Genomic DNA, 20,485 nt, shown 5'->3' with positions numbered 1-20,485 from the left:
ATTCTGGGACTTAGGCTCTCTGCCTGTGCAAGCTGTGAAGCCCCATCCACCTCCCATGCAAATCACAGGCTGGGTAGCACACCTGTTACTGCCTCTCACTTGAAGGGCTCACGGTATTTGCCTAATGACAAGGGATGTCTTATTTCTCATGGATGTTGGTCAAATCCAAAAATATAAAAACTCATGTTTTAAATGTCCCCCTTCCTTCTTTCTCCTTTCCTCCTTCCTTTCTCTCCCTTCTTCTACCCTCTCTTATTTCTTGCAAAGGGAAGGGCATATGGGTAGAGAGAACCCTCCAGCCTCAACTCCACTTCCCACCCTCCAGGATAGGAGATGAGGAAAGGGACTGAGCTGGGAGGAGACCTTTCCTGGAGATCTGGGGACAGGGGGTAGTCTCACTCTAGCCACCTATACTCACCTGAGTCTTCTCCCCTGCCCCTAGAGAAAAGCAGCCAGCATTCATGTATTCTCTCCTTTTGCAGGTAGGATCACACTCCCCAAAGGTCCCACAGTGCCCCATGCTTTCACCCTGACTCCAGCCACTGGGGGTTCCACCTTCCCTCCGTGTTCCCTATTGTAACCATAGCCCCCAAGAGCAGGGTGACATTCCATCTCCTGGAATGAAATTCTTATCATGATTTGGCAAAGCCTTTCTCTTACAAGGAGTTATTCAGACACTCTCACCTAAACTTGCTAAATGACCTAGGACAAGTCACCTCATATCTGGGATCTTAGTTTCCTTATTTCAAAATGAGAGGAGCATTTGGCGGACATAATGCAGTGCCTGGCACTTAATAGATATAGTAAGAATCAGCCAGCAGACCTCTTGGCTTCCTTCCTTCCTTCCTTCCTTTCATATTTTCTGGCCTGGAGATATCCCCAGATTACCACTATCCTTGTCTTGCCTGAACAGGGACCTTTATGTGAATGATCTGCTCTCAAGCCTGGTCGTGGCTGCCCTCCATGATCCTTGCAGGGCCAATGACCAGGACAGCCTCTCTGCTTCCCAGTCCCATGTCTGAGGCTGATTGACTGCACAGCGGCACAGGGCTTAGAAGGAACACCCAGAGTGTGCAGGCAAATGGCGTGAGAGCCAGAAACCATTGCTGCTGGGTTGGGGGTGGGGAGGCAGTCAGCACTGAGCAGCTTCTTAAAGCTCATGTCAACATTCCCATTCTGGATGAGATCCAGAATCTTATAGGTTCAGAGTTTATCTGAAATACTAGGACCTCTTAAATTCCATGTGGAGTGGCTGGGGGTGGTCCGATAATTTAGGTAGTGTGGCATAGTGGACAAAACTTACATTCTGAAAACAGATGGCTTAGGTTTCAATGCTGGCTCTGCCATTTTCTGCGTCTCTGTTGGTGGGTAAATTACTTAACCTCTCTGGGCTTTGATTTTCTCATCTATAATATGTAGCTAATAATATTACTTAAGAAGCTGTAGCTAATAATATTACTTGAGAAGCTGGCTGTAAGATTTAAATGAGATGACATACTCATAAAGCTTTCAGAAAAGTGCCTGTCAGGCCGGAAGCACTTAATAAACATTGGCTCCTTTATGATTACTAGCATTATTACTATAGGCAGTATCACCATCATTATAATCAAGGTATAAGAACCAGCAAAGACGTCTATCACTCACTAGTAGCCACTCAAACTCTCATTTGTAAAGCAGGAATATTTATAATATATTCCCTACCTGCTGCTCACAGTGTGTGTGGGAGCCAATTGATAATGTAGAAGAGGATACCTGAGATGTCTATAATGAAATGCAGATGCCATACAACTAAAAACAATTATCAGATGATAGAAGATGCGAGGCAAAATATGAAGTTAATAAAGAGGAGAAAAACTGAGCATCAGTTTTGATGTGAGCTTCCTAGTAAACCAAGACAGAAAGGGAACCCCAGTAAAACATATTTTTATCATTACTTAGTGCTTAATGCTGAGACATTTCATCACGAGTAACAACCTTTTTCATAGCCTTGAACTCTAAGAGACATTACCATAAGAATATTCATTTTGAATTTATTTACACATCTAAAATTTTAGGCTTTCACTGTGAGAAAGAGAATCCTTATGAGATTTGGAAAGTATCACAATACAAATGGTTGAAGAAATGTGAGCTCTTTTTTTTTCAGGCAGAGTCTCACTCTGCTGTCAGGCTGAAGTGCAGTGGTACAATCTTGGCTCACTGCAACCTCCGCCTCCTGGGTTCAAGCGATTCTGCCTCAGCCTCCCATGTAGCTGGGATTATAGGCATGTGCCACCATGCCCGGCTAATTTTTTTAAAATTTTATTTCTTTAGTAGAGACAGGGTTTCACCATGTTGGCCAGGATGGTCTTGATCTCCTGATCTTGTGATTCACCTGCCTCAGCCTCCCAAAATGCTGGGATTACAGGCATGAGCCACCATGCCTGGCCAGGAATGTGAGCTCTTTAAGCAAGGGAAGAGCAAACAGGGAGACATGATGGTCCCTTTAAAGACTTCACTACTGTATCAAGTGGGAAGTAGGGTTTCCCTGTGATATTTCTAGAGACAGAACCACAGCCCCATGATTTAGAGCGTCAAGGATGCAAAATGAATTTCAGCTAAAGGCAGAAGTTCCCTCAAACTCAAATAATACAACTCTGCCTTGTGACGAGGTGAGCTCCTTTTCCATGCAAGCATTTGTGTAGAAGGCCATCATCAGGGCTACATGGGGAAGGTCTCACTGCATTGTTAGGGAGCAAAGAGATGGCTCCTCCATCGCAGGATACTTTAATTTTCTCCTGGTCTATGTAACAGAGGAGTGGACTCTCAAAAGAAGAGCTGAACTTTCCTCCCTTGAACATAGGTGAGCAACTCTAACGAAAACCATTTCCTACAAAGCTGCTCCCTTACAAATAATGGAGCTGGCTAGCTAGAGCAACAAAATCACTTTTTTAAATGATTCTTTAAGATGAAGAGCATTAGAAAATAATTTGGCTAAGCAATTGTCAGTAGATTTGGGGAGAGAGTCCCCTGTCAGAAGTGACTGTGTCACCTGCCAGCTACCTTCCTGTGTGTTGTTCTTCCTTGGTATGTCCCAGCTGTCCTCAGTACATTCTGAGAGTCTGGGGCTAACCGAGGCTGCATGAACAAGTGTGTGTCCCTGGGGCTCCCAGAGCCCGACCCCAGCTCACTTCTCTACATCAGCTGGCTGCCATGGTCTCCTTCCTCATGGGGGCTCCGCTTAAGCAGGACCATATATCACTCAGCACTGTGTGTACTGTATGGTTAGGAACCCACAGCAGTCAGGTGTGCTGTATGGTTAGGAGCCAAGCTGCCTGGGTTTAAAATCCAGCTCTCTCACTTACTAACTCTGTGACCTTGGTCAGGATGTTTCAACTCTTTGAGCCTCAGTTTTCTTATCTGTAAAATGGGATAGGAGTATCCTTTACACATGCACACGTGCACATGCTTGCGCGCACGCGCGCGCACACACACACACACACACACACACACGGAGAGTGTGAATTCAATGAAAGAATGACAGTTAAGCTCTTAACATATTGTCTATCTTATCTATTGTATCAGGGACCAAAAAACTCTTTCAATCAAGGGTTAGACAGTAAATATTTGCAGCTTTGTAGGTCATGTGGTCTGTGTTCCAAGTACTCACCTCTGGCAATGTAGCCTGAAAGCACACATGTGCAGTACGTAAATGAACAAGCATAGTGATATGCCAGTCAAACTGAATTGACCCAAACAGGTAATAGGCAAGATGTGGCCCATGGCCAGTAGTTTGCTGCCCCTGTGTAAAGCAGCGAGTCAGAGAACCAGATGGAAATGAGCAACCACACAGACTAAAGGGAGGAAACAAAAGGTGATAGAATGGTGGGTTCAGCAGTAGCACCCAGAGGTTAAGAACTCGGTCTGTGAAGTAGAACAGGTCTGGTTTCAAACCTGGCTGGTGAGTGGTGTTTGTTCTCTGAGCCTTGGCTTTCTAATACATAACGTGCAAGATGGCAAGTAAACGGGACCTTTCTCAAATGGCTGATTTGTAGATTAAAAGAGAGGTGTCCAGGCGCGGTGGTTCAGGTCTGTAATCCCAGCACTTTGGAAAACCAAGACGGGTGGATCACTTGATTTCAAGAGTTTCAGAACAGCCTGGCCAGCATGCTGAAACCCCGTCTCTCCTAAAAAAAAAAAAAAAAAATGTCGGGCGTGGTGGCACATGCCTGTAGTCCTGGCTACCTGGAAGGCTGAGGCTGGAGAATGGCTTGAACCCGGGAGGCAGAGGTTGCAGTGAGCTGAGATGGCAGCATTGCACTCCAGCCTGGGCAATAGAGCAAGACTCTATCTCAAAACAAACAAACAAACAAACAAACAAAAAAGAGATACAAGACATGGTGCCAGGCATCTAGTAAGAGCTCAAAAACTGTTAGTAAAGAGGGTGATGATGATAAGGGGGCTGCTGAAGTGAACCAAACGGCGTCGAACCACAGCCTCCTTAGCCTCAGCATGCCCACACAGTGTGGCTCATTAGGAAGAGCAAGAGTTTCAGATCCTCAGCCTGCCTGACTTCCTGCCCTGAGACTTCTCTCACTCTGTAAAGTGCAGCCAGTTCACATTCTTTCTCCCTGCCAAGAGTCAGGTTCAATGAGACCATGGCGGGAGAGCCTGCCTACCACCTACCTAGAAATGGGATGACAAGTCAGCACCAACATCAGTGATTACGGGTCAAAAATGAGACTTGGCATTTCAGTCTTGCTTGCCTCAAATGAACTTGAGGATCGCAGGGCAAAAAGATGGATAATGGAGAATATATATGTTTGTCTCTGGCTGTGCAGAGGTGTGTGGGCACTCAGGTTTGGAACAGGCCTAGGAAGGCCCTGGGCTCTGGATTGCGTTTGTTCGATGTTAGTGTCCCGGAAATAGACCTCTCCACATACCACATTTTGTTGGGAGAAGGTATTGCCATCAAAAGTGAGACTTCAGTGTTCCTTTCCATTCCCTGTTGGCATGCAAAGACTGCAGAACAAGTGGGTTTCCCCCACTGTTCATATTGTGCCCTGTTTTTGACTGCATAAGTATTTATTCTTACTTTCACTCAGATTTTCCAGAAAAAAAATTAAACAGACTTTTACAACCCTGATTAATGCTATCAGGCATCTGCCCTAATCATATATTAATTGATACTGATTTTCAGTATGTCATTTCCTTCCACTAAGATTATGAGAGTCTCACAAAATGTCCACTTTATTCCCTTCAGGGTCCCCAGCACTAGAAACCACAAGCTGTCTTTTCTCTTCTTTCTTTCTTCCTTCCTCTCTCCATTCATTCTTTCTTCTCTTCTTTCTACTAAGCACTCACCATGTGCCAAACATCATGCTGGGCATCGGGAACACCTCCAAGCTCTCAGATCTAAAGGAGGAGATGGGCAGGGATAGGCTGCATGATAAGAAGCAAGCTTTAAGCAAGGTCAGGTATTGTGGAAATCCACCATCCCAGGCCCTATCCTGTTGGGACCCTTAGACAACCTTAACCTGTTGTCCCCTGGTGGAGGGGACATCTGAGCCAGGCTTTCTATGACGACTAGGAGTTCAAGTCGTTGGAAGAAGGATGAAGCAGGTAAAAAGGTATGCCTTGAGTCTAGACAGTGAAATGAAAGCTGTTCCTTCCACATAAACTTAATTATTGTGGTTGGGCGGGGTAAGTGGCAAATGTCAGGAGAAGAACTGGCTGGCAGGAGGCATGGCATAAAGGACTTCGTAGGCCAAACAGATCTTCTGGAATGATTTCAACATCTTAAAGCTTAGGCAAGCTGTACATTTACAAAGCAAACCTTAATGTTGAGTCCCTCTCCTTTTGGCTGTAATTATATCATGAGTATTGTCTTCTTCATTCACTACTACTAATTAGAAACTTTGATTAGCAGTATTACATGCTTTGGATGAGCAAAATGATAAAATAAGCTAATTATGACTTAATGTGTAGAGATGTTACCCACTATCTTTTAATACACCAAGTCAGTGGGGAGACGGAAAATAACAAAGAGGCTCTTGGTGGTGAAAAAAACCGAAAAATATTTCCTCCTCTTACCAAGATACAGATGCAGCATGCCTGGAATTGAATTTAAGTGATAACACCCAGCAAATCATTGATTAGGAGTTCACCATATGTCTAGCACTGTCTTCACCTTGAGATATAACTGATGGATTGAACAGCCAAGGTCCTGTCTATTTTGGAACTTAGTTAAGGGTAGCGGAGGTCGATATTAAGTGAACAAACACCCAAGTAAATATGGATTTACAAAACGTGCTAAATATCGTGACCAAAAAGTGAAGCCCCATGGGAGAATAAAGAGTCCTAATTTACACTGGGGGTAAACGAGGTGCCTTCTGAGGAAGTGATGTTTGGATTCAGGAGGGATGGTGGATGTGATCGAGGTGGAGGGATGGGCATGAGAAGAGGGTGTTCCAGGCAAAAGAACACTGTGCACACTGGCTCTGGTGCAGGGAAAGCATTTGGCCTTTGTGGCAGCTAAAGAAAGGCCAGCTCATATGGAATCCAGGGAGCAGACCACAGTTGGTCTTGAAGAGTTAGGCAGTAGTGATGGTATTGGTCCTGAAGGCCACATTAAGCCTTTTGGTTGATTTTTGAAAACAGAATGACTTCAAGAGGTTTAAGAAAGGGGTGTGTGTGTGTGTGTGTGTGCATGTGCATGCGCATGCATGCGCATTCACGCGTGCATGCATATATGTGTGAGAGAGTGAGATATTAACACGTTTCTGTTTTAAAATGATTTTTCTCGTCCTGTGAAAGTGGACTGGATGGGGCAAAAGTGGAAGCAGGGTATATCAGTGGGGAGGCCATGACAGTTGTCCAGGTGACACATGATGATGGCAAGTTGGTCATAGTAAAGATGATGAAAATTGGATAAACTCAAAAACACTAGATGTTAGATTAGGGTTGCTGTGTCAGGAGGAAAGAGGGAGAGGAAGGAAATTAATTTGGTTTGAGTGGACTTGACTTAGAAGGCAATATTTTGAGACACCTAGAGTGATGGCTTCAAGTAGGCTTTTCCAGAGCCATATGGAGGGGTCTTCTGGACCCTCAGCCACATGCTATGATGTGATCACCATGTTTGCTTGCATCTGTTGGAGAAGAAGGCACCCCTTCCTCTGCATGGTGGCTGCCTTGCAAGAACACATGGCTCTGGGGACCACGATGCCCTCTCCTACCCTCAGGTTTGGAGCATGAGTGGTGTACACCACACCATATTGAGCATTGCCCTTCAGAAGCAAGAGACCACTCAGATGCCCAGTCAAATGGTTTGTTTCTCCATCTCTGTGTTCCAAGGAACTCACAGGGACTACAAACACAAATGAGGCTGTGTCTCGATCAGTAGGGTTAATGCTATCTATCAGAAATACCACAAAGACACTGAAAAGATGAAGTAAAGTCCGGGAGGGGAATAACTAGTTAGTCTAGTTGTGTTTAGCTCCCCTACAAAAGAGCTGATGAACTGCCGGGAAAGCTGTCACAGGAACAGAGGCACAGCCATAACCAGCATCACTTGGTGGTTGCTGTGGACTAAGCCATCTTTTTAAGGCTGTGAAGCTTATTTTGTATAATCTTCACCCTCCCAGTGAGCCCCATTTTAGGAAGCTGAGGCACAAAGAGGTTTCATGACTTTGCCAAGCCACCACAGTAGTGAATAGTCCAGCACGACCCTGCGCTCCAGGGGTCATGCTCTTAGCCACTATGTGATTCTGTAGCAAGAGGCCACAGGCTATTAATGTCAAGTAGAGTGGCTTCTGCAAGGGACAGCCTTGACCTGGCTTGAGAAAAGTGGGAAATACTGAGTGTCAGCTGCTCTGGAGACTGCACGTTGCTGAGGCTCCATGGGGCTGTTTGGGAAGCAGGGTTCCCGGCATGGTGTTGAGTGTTCCACAGAGAGGCAAGCCCGATTCCTGATTGCATATTTTTCCTCAGATCCTTCCGAGCACTCTTAATCTGCAGAAAATGGGTTGAGTCCTAGGGATGTAACAGTGAGCTCAGACGTTCTCCCAGAGCCCACAGAGTAGGGAGGGAGTCATAAAAGAAAGAGGTGAATTTAAATGTAAAGCGGTCATGGTACATGTCTATAGTCTGAGCTACTGGGGAAGCTGAGGTGGGAGGATCTCTTGAGCCCAGGAATTTGAGGCTATAGTGAGCTATCACCGCACCTATGAATAGCCACTGCAGTCCAGCCTGAGCAATGTAGTGAGACCGCCATTTCAAAAAAAAAAAAAAAGAAAGAAAGAAAGAAAAATAAAAAGTTAAGAGCAGGGTGGTAAATACCCACCAAGAGGAAGCCGAGGTGCTTCAGAAGTCCCTAGGAGCAGCATGCATCCCTGATACGTTTCTGTGGTGGCGTGAGTGTGAGGGGTGGTGGCCAAGGGAGCCTCCTCAAGGGCAGGGTCATCTATTGTGAGCTTGGAAGAGAGTAGGAGCTAGCCAGCTAGTGGGGTGGTACAGGTGGGCACAAATGGGGAGATGGGAGAAGGAGGTCACTTAAGGACACAGTACGTACAAACGCCTCCAAGTATGTAGATAAGAGAGAGCAGGGCTCTTTTGTGAAAGTGATAGAAATTCAGACTTCCTAGAGGGTCGAGCCTACTCAGGACAGGGAGAGAAAAAAAGTGAGTTTAGAGAAAGGTGGGTGAGAGCTCGGTCGCTGCAGCAGGTAGTTTGGACTTAACCCCGAGAGCAGTGGAAGCCCTCCTGTGGGCTTCTGGAGAGGAGAGGCCAGGCGTGGTGACTCATGCCTGTAATCCCAGCACTTTGGGAGGCTGAGGCAGGCAGATTACCTGAGGTTAGGAGTTCGAGACCAGCCTGGCCAACATGGCGAAACTCCACCTCTACAAAATACGTAAAAATTAGCTGGGCATGGTGGCGGGCACCTGTAATCCCAGCTACTTGGGGGGCTGAGGCACGAAAATCACTTGAGCCTGGGAGGTGGAGGTTGAAGTGAGCCAAGATTATGCCTGGACAACAGAGCAAGACTGTGTCTCAAAAAAAAAAAAAAAAATGTCTAGGGGAGAAGGTAAGACATTTTCTGGGGCTGCCTGGATCCTTTGTACTTCCTTGGGTAAAGTGGCGTACTGACCTAGTTCTCGGCAAGAAGCCTGATGATTGGTTCCCAAGAGGCGGCACTGCTTGGCTTCAAGGAGGGCTTTCCCCTCTCAGTCTTAATGCCAGTTGTGCCTTCCTTTTTCTTGCTATGCTGGGCTTGCTGAGTAGCTGAGATGAGTTTTATTTTTTAAAGAACGACTTGCTCTAAATCACCTACCTGTCTATGGAATTTCTACCAGTGCATTCAAACACATCTCCAAGTTTTCATTTCTGGGCAGCTTCCCTTTAATGGGAGTGGTGAGGAAGGGCATGGACAGGCAGGACAGGGCTTGAGGGAGTGAGGTGGGAAGGGGTTGGCAGAGAGCACAGGCCTGTAGGGTGCTGGTAACCTCGGCAGCACCATCAGCTCATTCTCTCTCATTCACATGGAGGCCTTCCAACCAGATTCTCTTTATAGTGAGGGCCCTTTAGTCCATTAAGAAGGCTCCCCATCATTTAAACGGATGATGAGTCTGGCAGATACCAAGGGTGGCCTCAGCTCAGTGAGTATTAGCTCTATTAGCTACATCGGAATTTCCATCAGTGACACTGTATGGAGCTAATTTGTGGGTTTGTTAATCCCTAAGTCACTTTAATAAGAACACATTTCTGTGTGTGAGTGTCTGTGCAGAAGACCATGGCACCATAACTATTGCTCCACCGCTGATGCAACTCAGTGTGAGGGAAGGAACAGGCTCTGGAACCCGAGAGAGCCAGGTTTGAATCCCAGCTCTGCCACTCCCTAGCTGTGTGACCTTGAGCAAGCAACTGAACCTCTCCCTGAACCTCATTCAATTGAAAATGAAGATACTAATCATGACACTCTCATGGGGCTGTGGTCAGGATTCAGGGAGGCCATGCAGCGTGCTCAGTAGATACGAGGTGCTAGCCATGTGGAAACTCACATGGCTTCAGGGTGACACAAGTGGGTGAAGTCAGCTGACAACAAAATAAGTAGAGAGGGGCCATAAAGGGGACCCCTGCTGTCAGCTGCAGCCACTGTTGGTGAATGAAGCACTGGAGCAGTCCTGTGAGAGCCAGCTGTTTTTCAGAAGAAGCCAGAACTCAGTGTTAAATACCCCAACTTTTAAATGTTGGAGACGGAATTAAGCTTTTCAAATCATCTGGGGGCAAACCAAACACATCTGAAAGCTAGCTGCCCCTTGGCAGCCTCTTGCCTTTTCTTTCTACAAGAAGTAGTTTAAAACTGGGTCCTCAGTATAAATAGCTCAAGGCTGCCAGGCACAGAGTATGTTGGCAGAAGATAGTCTGTGGCAGGTTGAAGTAATTTAAGGCCCCCACTCCTCTGAGGGTAATGTCACTTGCTCATCAGGTCCTGTATACAGGTTTGAATGATGTCCAGAATCGAACTGAAATAGAGAGGGATGGGGGTGCGGCGGATACGGACTGGACAAACCATCCAGGCTGTATGCTGTCATAGAGCGTCCCCGGGAGGGAGCACTAAATGGTAGCATCTGCACCCAGGAGTTGCAAACCACCCTGGTGAGCAGTGCTCACTGCGGCTGCAATCGATCCTCTGTCCTTTTTGGGCTTGAACAAAGTGAGAACACTTTGGGGCAAATGTAGCAGCCAGGAAGTTTTTACTTTGTAATAAGAGGATGTCTAAACAGTCATTCACAGTCAAGCTGATTTCCTAAAAACAACTCCCTTGAACCTGACTGTGTCTAAAATGTCTGCTGCGTTCATTCAGAAAGCCTCTATTCCCTTCTACCCATAAACATTTTCTCTTATACGAGGTTTACTACCTCAGCAGGGGTTGACTGGTTGGAGGTAGATGGGGTACTAATTATAAATGAAGATGAAGACATTTTTCTTGTAAGAATTACCAAACAGGCCTGAGTTTGACCCTCTTTACATTCATTCATTTAGCAAATCCTCAGTGGGTGACTGCACATGCCAGGCATTGTGCATGGGGCCTTGGATGGTCAGAAAGTTCTGACATCAAACTCAAGCTTTGCTGCCGGCTAAGGGAGCCTCAGTTTCCTCATATGTAAAATGAGTATGCTCGTAGTACTAATGATTATTTTAAAGGATTACACAGGCAGTGTGTGCATATGGCCAGTATTCAGTAAGCATTAGCCAGCAAATGATCATTCATCTCAAATAAAACCACCATCTTTTGGGCTTGGTACTGTTATCCCCACTTCTAACAGACGATCAAACTGAGCTTTTTAGATTTTTAATACTTATTCTATTTTATTTTATTTGTAGAGACAGGGTATCTCTCTGTTACTCAGGCTGGTCTCGAATTCCTAGGCTCAAGCTATCCTTCTGCCTTAGCCTCCCAAAGTGCTGGGATTAGAGGTATGAGCTGCCATGCCTGGACAAAACTGAGTTTTGCTGTGACAAATTACCTTGATGAAAGTCACATACCTGAGCAAATGCTAGAGCTGGGATTGACCAGTCATCTAAGCCCATTATCTTTCTACCAAATCACTGTGATAGGGAAGACCATTCCTGACCTCCTTGCTTTGCTGTCAGTAAAAATTGAAGGGTGGTTCTCAGTTTAAGTTCTGTAAAGTCTATAGGGAAATTAGAGCCTGAAGTAGAAAGACTGCCAGCCACCTCTCTCCTGCTGGAAATGTGCATGAGGATGGTGCTGAGGATGCTGAGAAAGCACATGCTGTCTAGAGGAAAATACTGTCATTTGGTAAATATTTATTGAGTTCTACTATGAGTCAGGCACTATCCTAGGGACTGGGACTGCAGTAGTGAAGAGAGCAGGGGCCCTCCTCTCACTGAGCTTATAATCTGTCACAATCCTGCAGTTAAAAAGATGCCAATCATAAATATGAGGTCTTAGGAACTCCATTGGAAATGAATGGAAAGATTCAGCCAGAAATGCATTTGGGAACCACATCTGATGGCTGCTGAGGCATTTTGGTTACCAGTAAAATATTTTCTGCTTTTTGGCAGGCAACTTGATTTTGCATTTGGTTTGCGTCATTCTTAGGGCTACTGAAGATGCAGCAATGTGCCCAAGTCAGATGAACCTGCCCAATTTTAGGAGAAGATTCTGCTTTCATCTGGAGGCAGTAACCATGTATTTCTAGAAGGGGGCCCTTAGAAAGGGAGCTCCGGCCAGTTCTAGTCTTAGCTCCTGTTTACTCTCTGTTTGGTTTAAGTGGCTGATAACTGGGCTCCTACAGAGAAGCAGTTAAAATCTGTGGCTTGTTTGCTTGGAACATTTTAGAAAGTCAAAGTAGTTAATGATAATGGTAACTACCACCCAGTGAAGACTATTGCCAATCACAGTGGCAGAGGCTTTACGTGCATTATTTAATTTAATCCTCACAAACAACCCAGTATGTTGAAGAGTTCAATTATCTCTGTTTTACACACAAGCAAATTAAGACTCAGAGATGTCAAATTCTTGTTCAAGGTTACACAGCTGGAAAATGGCAAAGGCAGAAATGAACTAGGCCTGACTTTCTCTAGAAGAGTGGTTTTCAACTAGGGGTGACTTTGCCCCCATTCTGCAACCTTCCAGGGGACATTTGGAAAAGTCTGGAGACATTTTTGTTTGCCACAACCGGGAGGGGGTGCTACCAGCATCTAGTGGGTAGAGGGCAGGGATGCTCTTGCTCTAAACATCCTGCAATATGCAGGAACCATTGGCCAGTCCCTATCCATAAATATCTCTTGTGCAGGTACTTCTTGCCAAAACATTTTGCATTTTATACCATATTCCTAATCTCTACTGAAGTGTTGATGTGTTTACCTCCTCTCTTGCTCTGCCTTCATCTAGAAGCTGTGATGGAACAATTTAGAACAAGCCATCCTCAGGAAAAGCTTTCACTGAACAACAGAGCAAGGGGAAGTCCAGTGTATTCTGCAGCCCCATTTCAGCTAAGGTTCTAAGTTCACTGATACCAGAAAGGAATTCATTAGTGCCTTACAGGCAGGACAAATGTTAATAGCTTCACCTTTAATTTAAGCTCAATTTTATTTTTATAGCTGGTCCTTTGGTGGCAACTAGATTTATTAGGACATTTTTAACAGCTGAGGCAAATCAATAAGGTATATAAGCACATGCGATTCTTGTGCTTTTTGCAAATATAATTCTGATTCCTCATGTACATACAGGCATACTAATATATACTCAAAGAATATGCTTTCCCCTGTTCCATGTTTTAAAACTAATCCCCACATTATGACATTTGGTCTCCTGAATATGGCCCCCAAGTTATGAGATGGGCAAGAATTGGAATGAATAGAGAAATGAACACAAATAGGTTCCCACCTGCTAGGGGAAAAGAAATCCTTAAAGCATATGGGTCCTGGACGTTTTTGCCTATCTATAAATGCCAAGCAACATATTGCAATATGGAATCATGAACAATGTTGCAAAACTAAGGATACAGTGAGCTATGTTTGTAGTTGTCCATTTTACAGGTTTCAATGCATTTTTTCTTTTTCTTTCTTTCTTTTCTTTTCTTTTTTTTTTTTTTTTTTGAGACTGAGTCTTGCACTGTCACCCAGGCTGGAGTGCAGTGGTGTGACCTCAGCTCACTGCAATCTCTGCCTCCCAGGTTCGAGCAATTCTCTTGCCTCAGCCTCCCAAGTAGCTGGGACTACAGGTGCCTGCCATGTTACTGCATTTCACCTTCAAAACAACCCTGAGGCATGATCCCCATTTTGCAGATGAGAAAACAGGTTCAGAAAAATGAGGAAATTTGTCCAAGGTCACAGAACTTGCCTCTGGCAGAGTAAGCCACTGTCTGGTGCTATTTCTGTCATTACTGTCAGCCCCTAAAGTGAATGAGAGCGAGGCCGAGCCAGTCTGCCTGCCTTCGGTAGCTGCTGCTGCTGTGAGAAGAGTCTGTGGATGATTTCCTCACCTTTGCTGTGCCTCCACTTCTAACTCCTTCGTTCTTTATCTGTCAGGGCTCAGCTATGATGTGCTGTCCAGTATAGGAACCATGTACCACATGAAGCTGTTTAAATTTATATGAATTAAAATTTTAGTTCCTAGGTCACATTAGCCACATTTCAAGTGCTAATAGCCCCATGTTGCTGGTGGCTACCATATTAGATAGTATAGAATATTTCCCTCTCTTGAGTAGCACTGGATCAGAGTGATTAAGGAAATAAAATCCATGGGACATAGAATATTTCAGAAAGATGCTATCCAATTTGCAATGACTTAAAAAAATCTGTTTTTGCTATTTGAGGAAGGAAGTCTAAATATTTGGTTTTGAATGTACTCTCTATCAGGTACCAGGGTAGGGATATTTCCCTATGCTTATCTTTATGTCAGCCCTGCAAGGTATTATTATCTGCAAAATGCTTCTTTTGAATTAGGACAGGTATAGTTACTTGACCAACATGCACATCTTCTAAATAGCAGAGTAAGAATTCAAACTCAAATCTGCCCTCCAAACCTATCTACTTTACTCTGCACCATGAGTCCTCAACAAAAGGAATTTTGGTTCTACCCCAAAGCCAGTGTCACTGTGAATAAAATACAATCCAAGATCATCACTTACAAGGATTATTATCATCCAGATTTGGAACTTCTAGAATGGTCTGCGTAGATAAACAGTGGAAAAATCACCCAAGGCATACTTTATGGTAAATATCACTGAGTCCTTTCCTTGGGCCTAATCCTCTCTTTTCTTCCCAGTCCCACAATTGGCCCTTGTACAGCTTGAGCCACAAAATGCCACTCAACTTCTGCACCAGCATTGTATTTTTAATGACTCTGCAAGTCACCAGGGTGCCTTTCTCTCAGCTATTGGAACAAATTTGCCAGGAGGACGCTTAATGTTTACTCTGAATGGCACCAAAGCCTGGTTTATTTCCATGTCTGTGGCCTGGTGTTAGCTAAGCCATATGTTCCTGGCCCAGATGGCTCTCTCACTTCTAGACGATTAATACCACAGATCCAGATCCCCAGTCTGTCCATTTGCAAGGAAGAGGACAGTCACAGGCAGGCCTTTCATTGTTAGAAGTGGCCATCTGAGACAAACAGGACATTCTTTCAAGCAGGTCACCGCTGCATGGAATATGTAAGGAAAATCTCTTTTGAGCCCTGCAATTACGTAAGCAAGGTCACTCACAAGTCATTCAAAATTGCACCTCAAGACAGTTTGATGGCAGAGAGTCTACCCCTCAGTGCTGATTTATTGCTTACTCTTCTAATGTTTTTAAAAAAGATCAGCAGATTGATTGTGCTGCCTGTGGTTGGAGACGTGCTTACCTTTTCTCAGGCCTGATTCATAAACCATGACTGACCTGTTTTCAAGATCCTTTCCCTGTGTGCCCAGGGAGCTCCTCCGAGGTTCACTGCACTAAGTGTTTAGCACTGAGCGAAAACGATATGCCATGTTCGTAGCAGATGACCCAGCAGGGGCCACGGCAATGAAGTCCCCAGAATGACCTGTTACATCTCCAGCTACAAGACTCAGGAAAATCGACAGTTTCTAGTGGACTCCTGGAGGAATTTGGACGGATGACTAAACTTTTTAGGTCACAGTTTTCACAAGAAGTGGCAGGTGCCCCTTCTGCCTCTGGTGAGGTCACTGGTTCCAGTCCCCCAGTTGCCTCCCTCCAGCCCACCTAGTTGGTTTCTCATGCAGGGCAGGTTAACCGTAACCTGTTTGTCCTCAGAACACTGTCCTCACAGGGCACAATTTCTGAATCCTTCATATATTTGGGGTATGAGTCACCTGAAAGTGAGAATAACAAGCGAAACCCTCAGGTACCTGCAAGGCCCCAGGAAAAGCATTTCTACTTTTGCTGATGCTCATTGGTCCACTAGCAGGCAGCTGCTGTTCTGGCCACTAAATCTCAGTGATGTCACCTCTTTTCTAGGTTTATTTCTTCATTAGTGTTTTTATTTTATTTTATTGTTTTTCACTGTCAAAATGGCCCCTAGTCAGCCAGTTTATTTAACAGTTCAGGTATATGCTGTGCTTAGAAACAGAGGATTAGTAAAAAAGGATGATGATTATTAGTTTCTTGCCTTTCTCAGATCCTCATTAAGCTTCTGCTGTATTCCACACACATACCAATCTTGTACGAATTGCTGTTTATTAGAGAACTCTCCTTCGCTTTTCTTTTCATGTCATGGTGTTCACAGGACATCAGAGCCAGAGGAGCTTTTAGAAACTAGAGCTGTTCCCACGACACTGAGCTGTACATAAGATTGCCCTCCATGTCCAGACTGGGGATGTTTAATGTGGCCAGTGACATTTTTCAAAGTCTGTTTATTACCTGCTGGTGAGAGTGCCTGAGACAATTTGAGATAAAACTTTAGGAGTAATTATACTTTATGAGGACATAATGCCCTTCAGGCTTAATCTCACATGATGCTAAATCAACACTCGTATTCAATTCTTTTCTGTCTGCCTTCAAGTTAAAGGCCACAACATTAAAGTTTCCTATAATTAGCCAAAAAGTTGGTGCTACACAGATGGTAAAAATTGACTTGGAACTCTTTATCTGTTGTGCAAAACCAATACAAGACAAGTGGCATATTGGGTCACCAAGTCACATCAGCAGCTTCTATGGAAAGCCTAGATGCTAGGAAAGAAAATAAAGGGAAGGAAGTGTTTTCTACCAACTGCTGGGAAAGGCAACACTCCACTGTCATCTTCACTACTAAAGACTCATGGGGTTATTAAACGTCTTTCTGTTTTCATTTCCATGATGTTTCCTAGGTTGAAATCATTCACTCTGGAATGATGGTATAAGCCAAGACCTCTAACACGATAGGGCATGGGCTGAGTACCTATGCACATCAGGCTGTTGAACAACCAAACAGCTTGGTCTTTGAGAAAACAGCATCTACTAAACCACTCTTGATGATGTAACAGACCCTGAGTATAAAAAAGGAAAGCAATTATTTTTTCTTCTACTTCTTTCTTCTTTTGTTTGCCTTCTAGTTGTAGGCCAGGCATTTATTTATTTATTTAGTTATTTATTTAGAGATGAAGTCTCACTGTGTTGCCCAGGCTGTTGTCAAACTCCTGAGCCCATGCTGTTCCTGATATTTGATTTAAAAGTGTATTGGGTTCCTTGGTTGAAGGGTGGCTTCTATTTGTGTACCCTTTCTTATCATTGTCTACTGGCTTTCAGGATTGTTGCTTTACTTGGGAAGGGTCTTTAATGGTCTTAGCCACACACAAATTCATCTTTTGGTGTGTGCATATGTGTGTGCCTGTATGTGTTTCCTTAGGGTCTACTGGCTTTCAGGATTGTTGCTTTACTTGGGAAGGGTCTTTAATGGTCTTAGCCACACACAAATTCATCTTTTGGTGTGTGCATATGTGTGTGCCTGTATGTGTTTCCTTAGGGTCTTGTTGAGACATCAGCATTCTCCCTTGTCTTAATAACTACTCCAATACATAACTCTTTCTGTCCACTTAAAATCATTACATCATCAACAGAATTCTTTATGTGCCACTGTGTATGGTGGAGTGTGTGTGTGTGTGTGTGTGTGTGTGTGTGTGTGTGTGTGTGATGCATGTGGGTATATTCATTCATGTTACATTATACCCATAATGTATGAAGGTAGTAGGAAAATGGAGTGGTCCAGCTTATGGTTCAATGCCGTGATAGTTTTTGGTAAAGAAAGTAAGATTAGACATAGCAGAGTGGTAGCAGCAGCAGTATAAGCAGAGTGTTGAGATTTTTTCTAGGAGGTACTTCTTTTTTTTATTTTTTTAAATCAACTCATTTGAATAGATTACTTAATTAGCATTTATTGTTTGTAAAATTCCTTGTCCAGAAGTAACATTTTAGGGCCTGCAATACTGAAGAAAGACAATTTAATGGGTGATAATTTTGTATAGAATTTTCAAATTGATTTCTTGGTAGTAAATTGTTCCTCAATTGTAGTGCCTCCTCAACTCTCATTAGACAGCAAGGCTTCTTTCTAAATGCATTCATAACCATTAAAGTGTTGTCTCTAGTTTCCTGTCATTTGAAACAGGTCATAACTTCAGGCACAAACATTAAAAGGACAACTATACTTTTACAATTTCATTAGTGTTCTAGGAGAATTGGAATGTGCTATTGAAGTTTATAGAGCTTTGCAGTTCCTGATAGAAACTATTGAGCTCTACTCATCCCAAGAGTAGAGATGACCTTTCTCTTTGTACAGAAAGTTGTTTCACTTCAATTCTACTCTGCCTGAGTTTTATTTATCAGCCTGATCTATGGGTAAAACATACAGAAGATCCCTAGAACTTGTTTACAATTCACCTGCCCTCCATTCTCCCAAAACACCCTGGGAATAGAACAAGCGTATTGCCAGGGAAACTCCCTGGCAGTAAAGTACTGTTTGGTCCTATTTTCTACTGGCTTCTTTGACTCTTGAGGAGATGGTGCTTAAATGTATTATTCAAAAGGAGCTCTAGAAAATTTGAAATACAACAAAAATAAAAATAAACATATTGGAATTCCCTGATATCTGCAGTGGATTGTATGCTTTTGGCTTCCTGGGAGTATGCAGCTTAGGAGCAGAGCTATTTCACACTTTGTTGCTAAATTCAGTGGGGAAAGAGCAGTCTTATGTCCTCTGCCTGGACATTTTCTAGCCAAATCAGGTCTGCAAAATGATTTAATTGGTCTAACCCTCTCAATTTTGATCAATGAGGGGTTAGATGCTTAGCTCCTAGAATAACAACCACAATGTTGATCCCATTTAAGAACTTTTTGTATACTGAGCAAGAAGCTTTGAGGACATTATCTCTTTTAATCCTAAGTTCCAGTTGCCAAGATCATAAAGAAAGTGAGATTGTATCCATTTTTACAGATGAGGAAATAGGCTCAGAAAACTCAAGTGTCCTGACCCATATCACACAGCAGTTTGCTAATAGACTTTGATGGACACCAAAAGATGTTTACTAAAGATGCCCTTTCAAATGAAGCTTTTGATTAAAGAAACAATATATGTGCTCTGGTCCCTCAGAACTCCTTTTGTATAGATATTTTGCATACTGAAAACAACCTTCAAAGCAAATCTTGGGTCCAACAAAGTTCCTTTCTTCTCTTTGACCTAACTCTCTCCAGTTCCCAACATTTTTGGATTTTTCAACTTGATACTTGCCTCATGCTATGTCCTGAAGCTCAAGTAGCCTTACCCCATCCTTTCTGGCTCTCTCATAACCCATATAGATACTCTCTTCCTAAACCTTTGTTTGGTTAATCTCACTGATTTCTTCATTCAGAAAAGAATATGATACTAAGTGCCCACTCTGAGCCAGGAACTGCTCTTGGGGAATATCCATGAACCAGATCAACTGGCTCCTGTTTTATGGGGCTTCCAGTCTTGGGTGGAGGGATTGATGATTGGAGAGCACTGAACTTGGTTTCAAAAGACCAATGCTAAATCATAATGTTAAAACTGGCAGATATGGGAAATGGTTATATTTAATCTGGCCTGCACAGCATCTTAAAAATGGAATTTGTTGGTAGCATTTTAAGATCAGCAGTTTCCACATAGAAAACAACCTGGATTTCTGGCATCTTAGTAGTAACCTGTGCCTACATCCCCATAAGGCACCAACCCTTGTAGGAGGAGCAGTTCTGTGGCCTTCTGATGAGGCACAGGGTCTTTTAGCCACTTCTGCCTCAACCATTCCTTCTCATGTCCAGCCAGCTACACTCATGTACATGGTCTGTTGACCTCTGTAGACACTTTTGCATCCCATGGAGTAATGACCTACAAAGTCCCTTCACCTTCTGACATAGCTGCTGTTTGGCTTCCTGTGCACTGCTGTGGCCTCTTCCCACAGGCAGCACCTGCCCAGAGCTGGCAGCCAGACAGAGAGAACCTGCCTGGCCCCAAAGGAGGCTCCATCATCACAGGGCAAACTCAGGGCACAGTCATCCCCTGGACAGCAACCAGCTGTCTTTACCCCAGAGCCACTTAGAATCAATTCCAGGCCTTGATGTGGCGGCCCCACTACTTGAAAATTTGAAGAGGTTTAGTATAAGTAGATAAAACTAACAAAACTAGAAGATCAGAAATTGTCTCTGGTGGAAGCCAAATGATTCAGAAATGAATAAGGAGAGAACTTTTGGGTAAAAGCAAATAAAAGCTGTATAATGTTTGGAGGAATAATGCTAATTATTACTAATTTTAAAGTTGATTTTTGGTACTCCAAAAGTCTTTACTCACAGTCATCAGCAAAAGCAACAATAACTGCTAATACTAATTGCAGGCCTATTGTGTGTTTGTCTATTTCATTTAATTTAACCCACTGCTCCCATTTTACTGATGGAAAACTGAAAACCAAAGAGATTAGGTCATTTACCCAAGGTCATATAACTAATGTATTGGATCTTAAATGTTTTAATGATTTTGATTCATTTCCAATTTGCCTGG

At 43.7% G+C, this 20,485-nt stretch overlaps 2 protein-coding genes across 5 annotated transcripts in view; one reads left to right on the top strand and one right to left on the bottom strand.

Annotated features, from left to right (window-relative positions):
• Nucleotides 1-20,485, top strand: part of DOCK2 (dedicator of cytokinesis 2) — a 427,333-nt gene that overhangs the window by 241,424 nt on the left and 165,424 nt on the right.
• The window catches only part of INSYN2B (inhibitory synaptic factor family member 2B), a 119,990-nt gene that overhangs the window by 35,065 nt on the left and 64,440 nt on the right, over nucleotides 1-20,485 (bottom strand). Inside the window, exon 1 of one of the 4 annotated variants that reach the window (XM_074390477.1) lies at nucleotides 4,008-5,972. The exons of the other annotated variants lie outside the window; for them this stretch is intronic. The gene's annotated coding sequence lies outside the window, so the exon portion shown is untranslated. Of the gene's footprint in view, nucleotides 1-4,007; nucleotides 5,973-20,485 lie in introns of those variants that run through there. 4 annotated transcript variants of the gene reach the window in all.

The sequence above is a fragment of the Saimiri boliviensis genome, chromosome 20, assembly GCF_048565385.1.
Source record: "Saimiri boliviensis isolate mSaiBol1 chromosome 20, mSaiBol1.pri, whole genome shotgun sequence".
Taxonomy (NCBI): domain Eukaryota; kingdom Metazoa; phylum Chordata; class Mammalia; order Primates; family Cebidae; genus Saimiri; species Saimiri boliviensis.
This window is presented reverse-complemented; position numbering and strand designations above follow the sequence as displayed.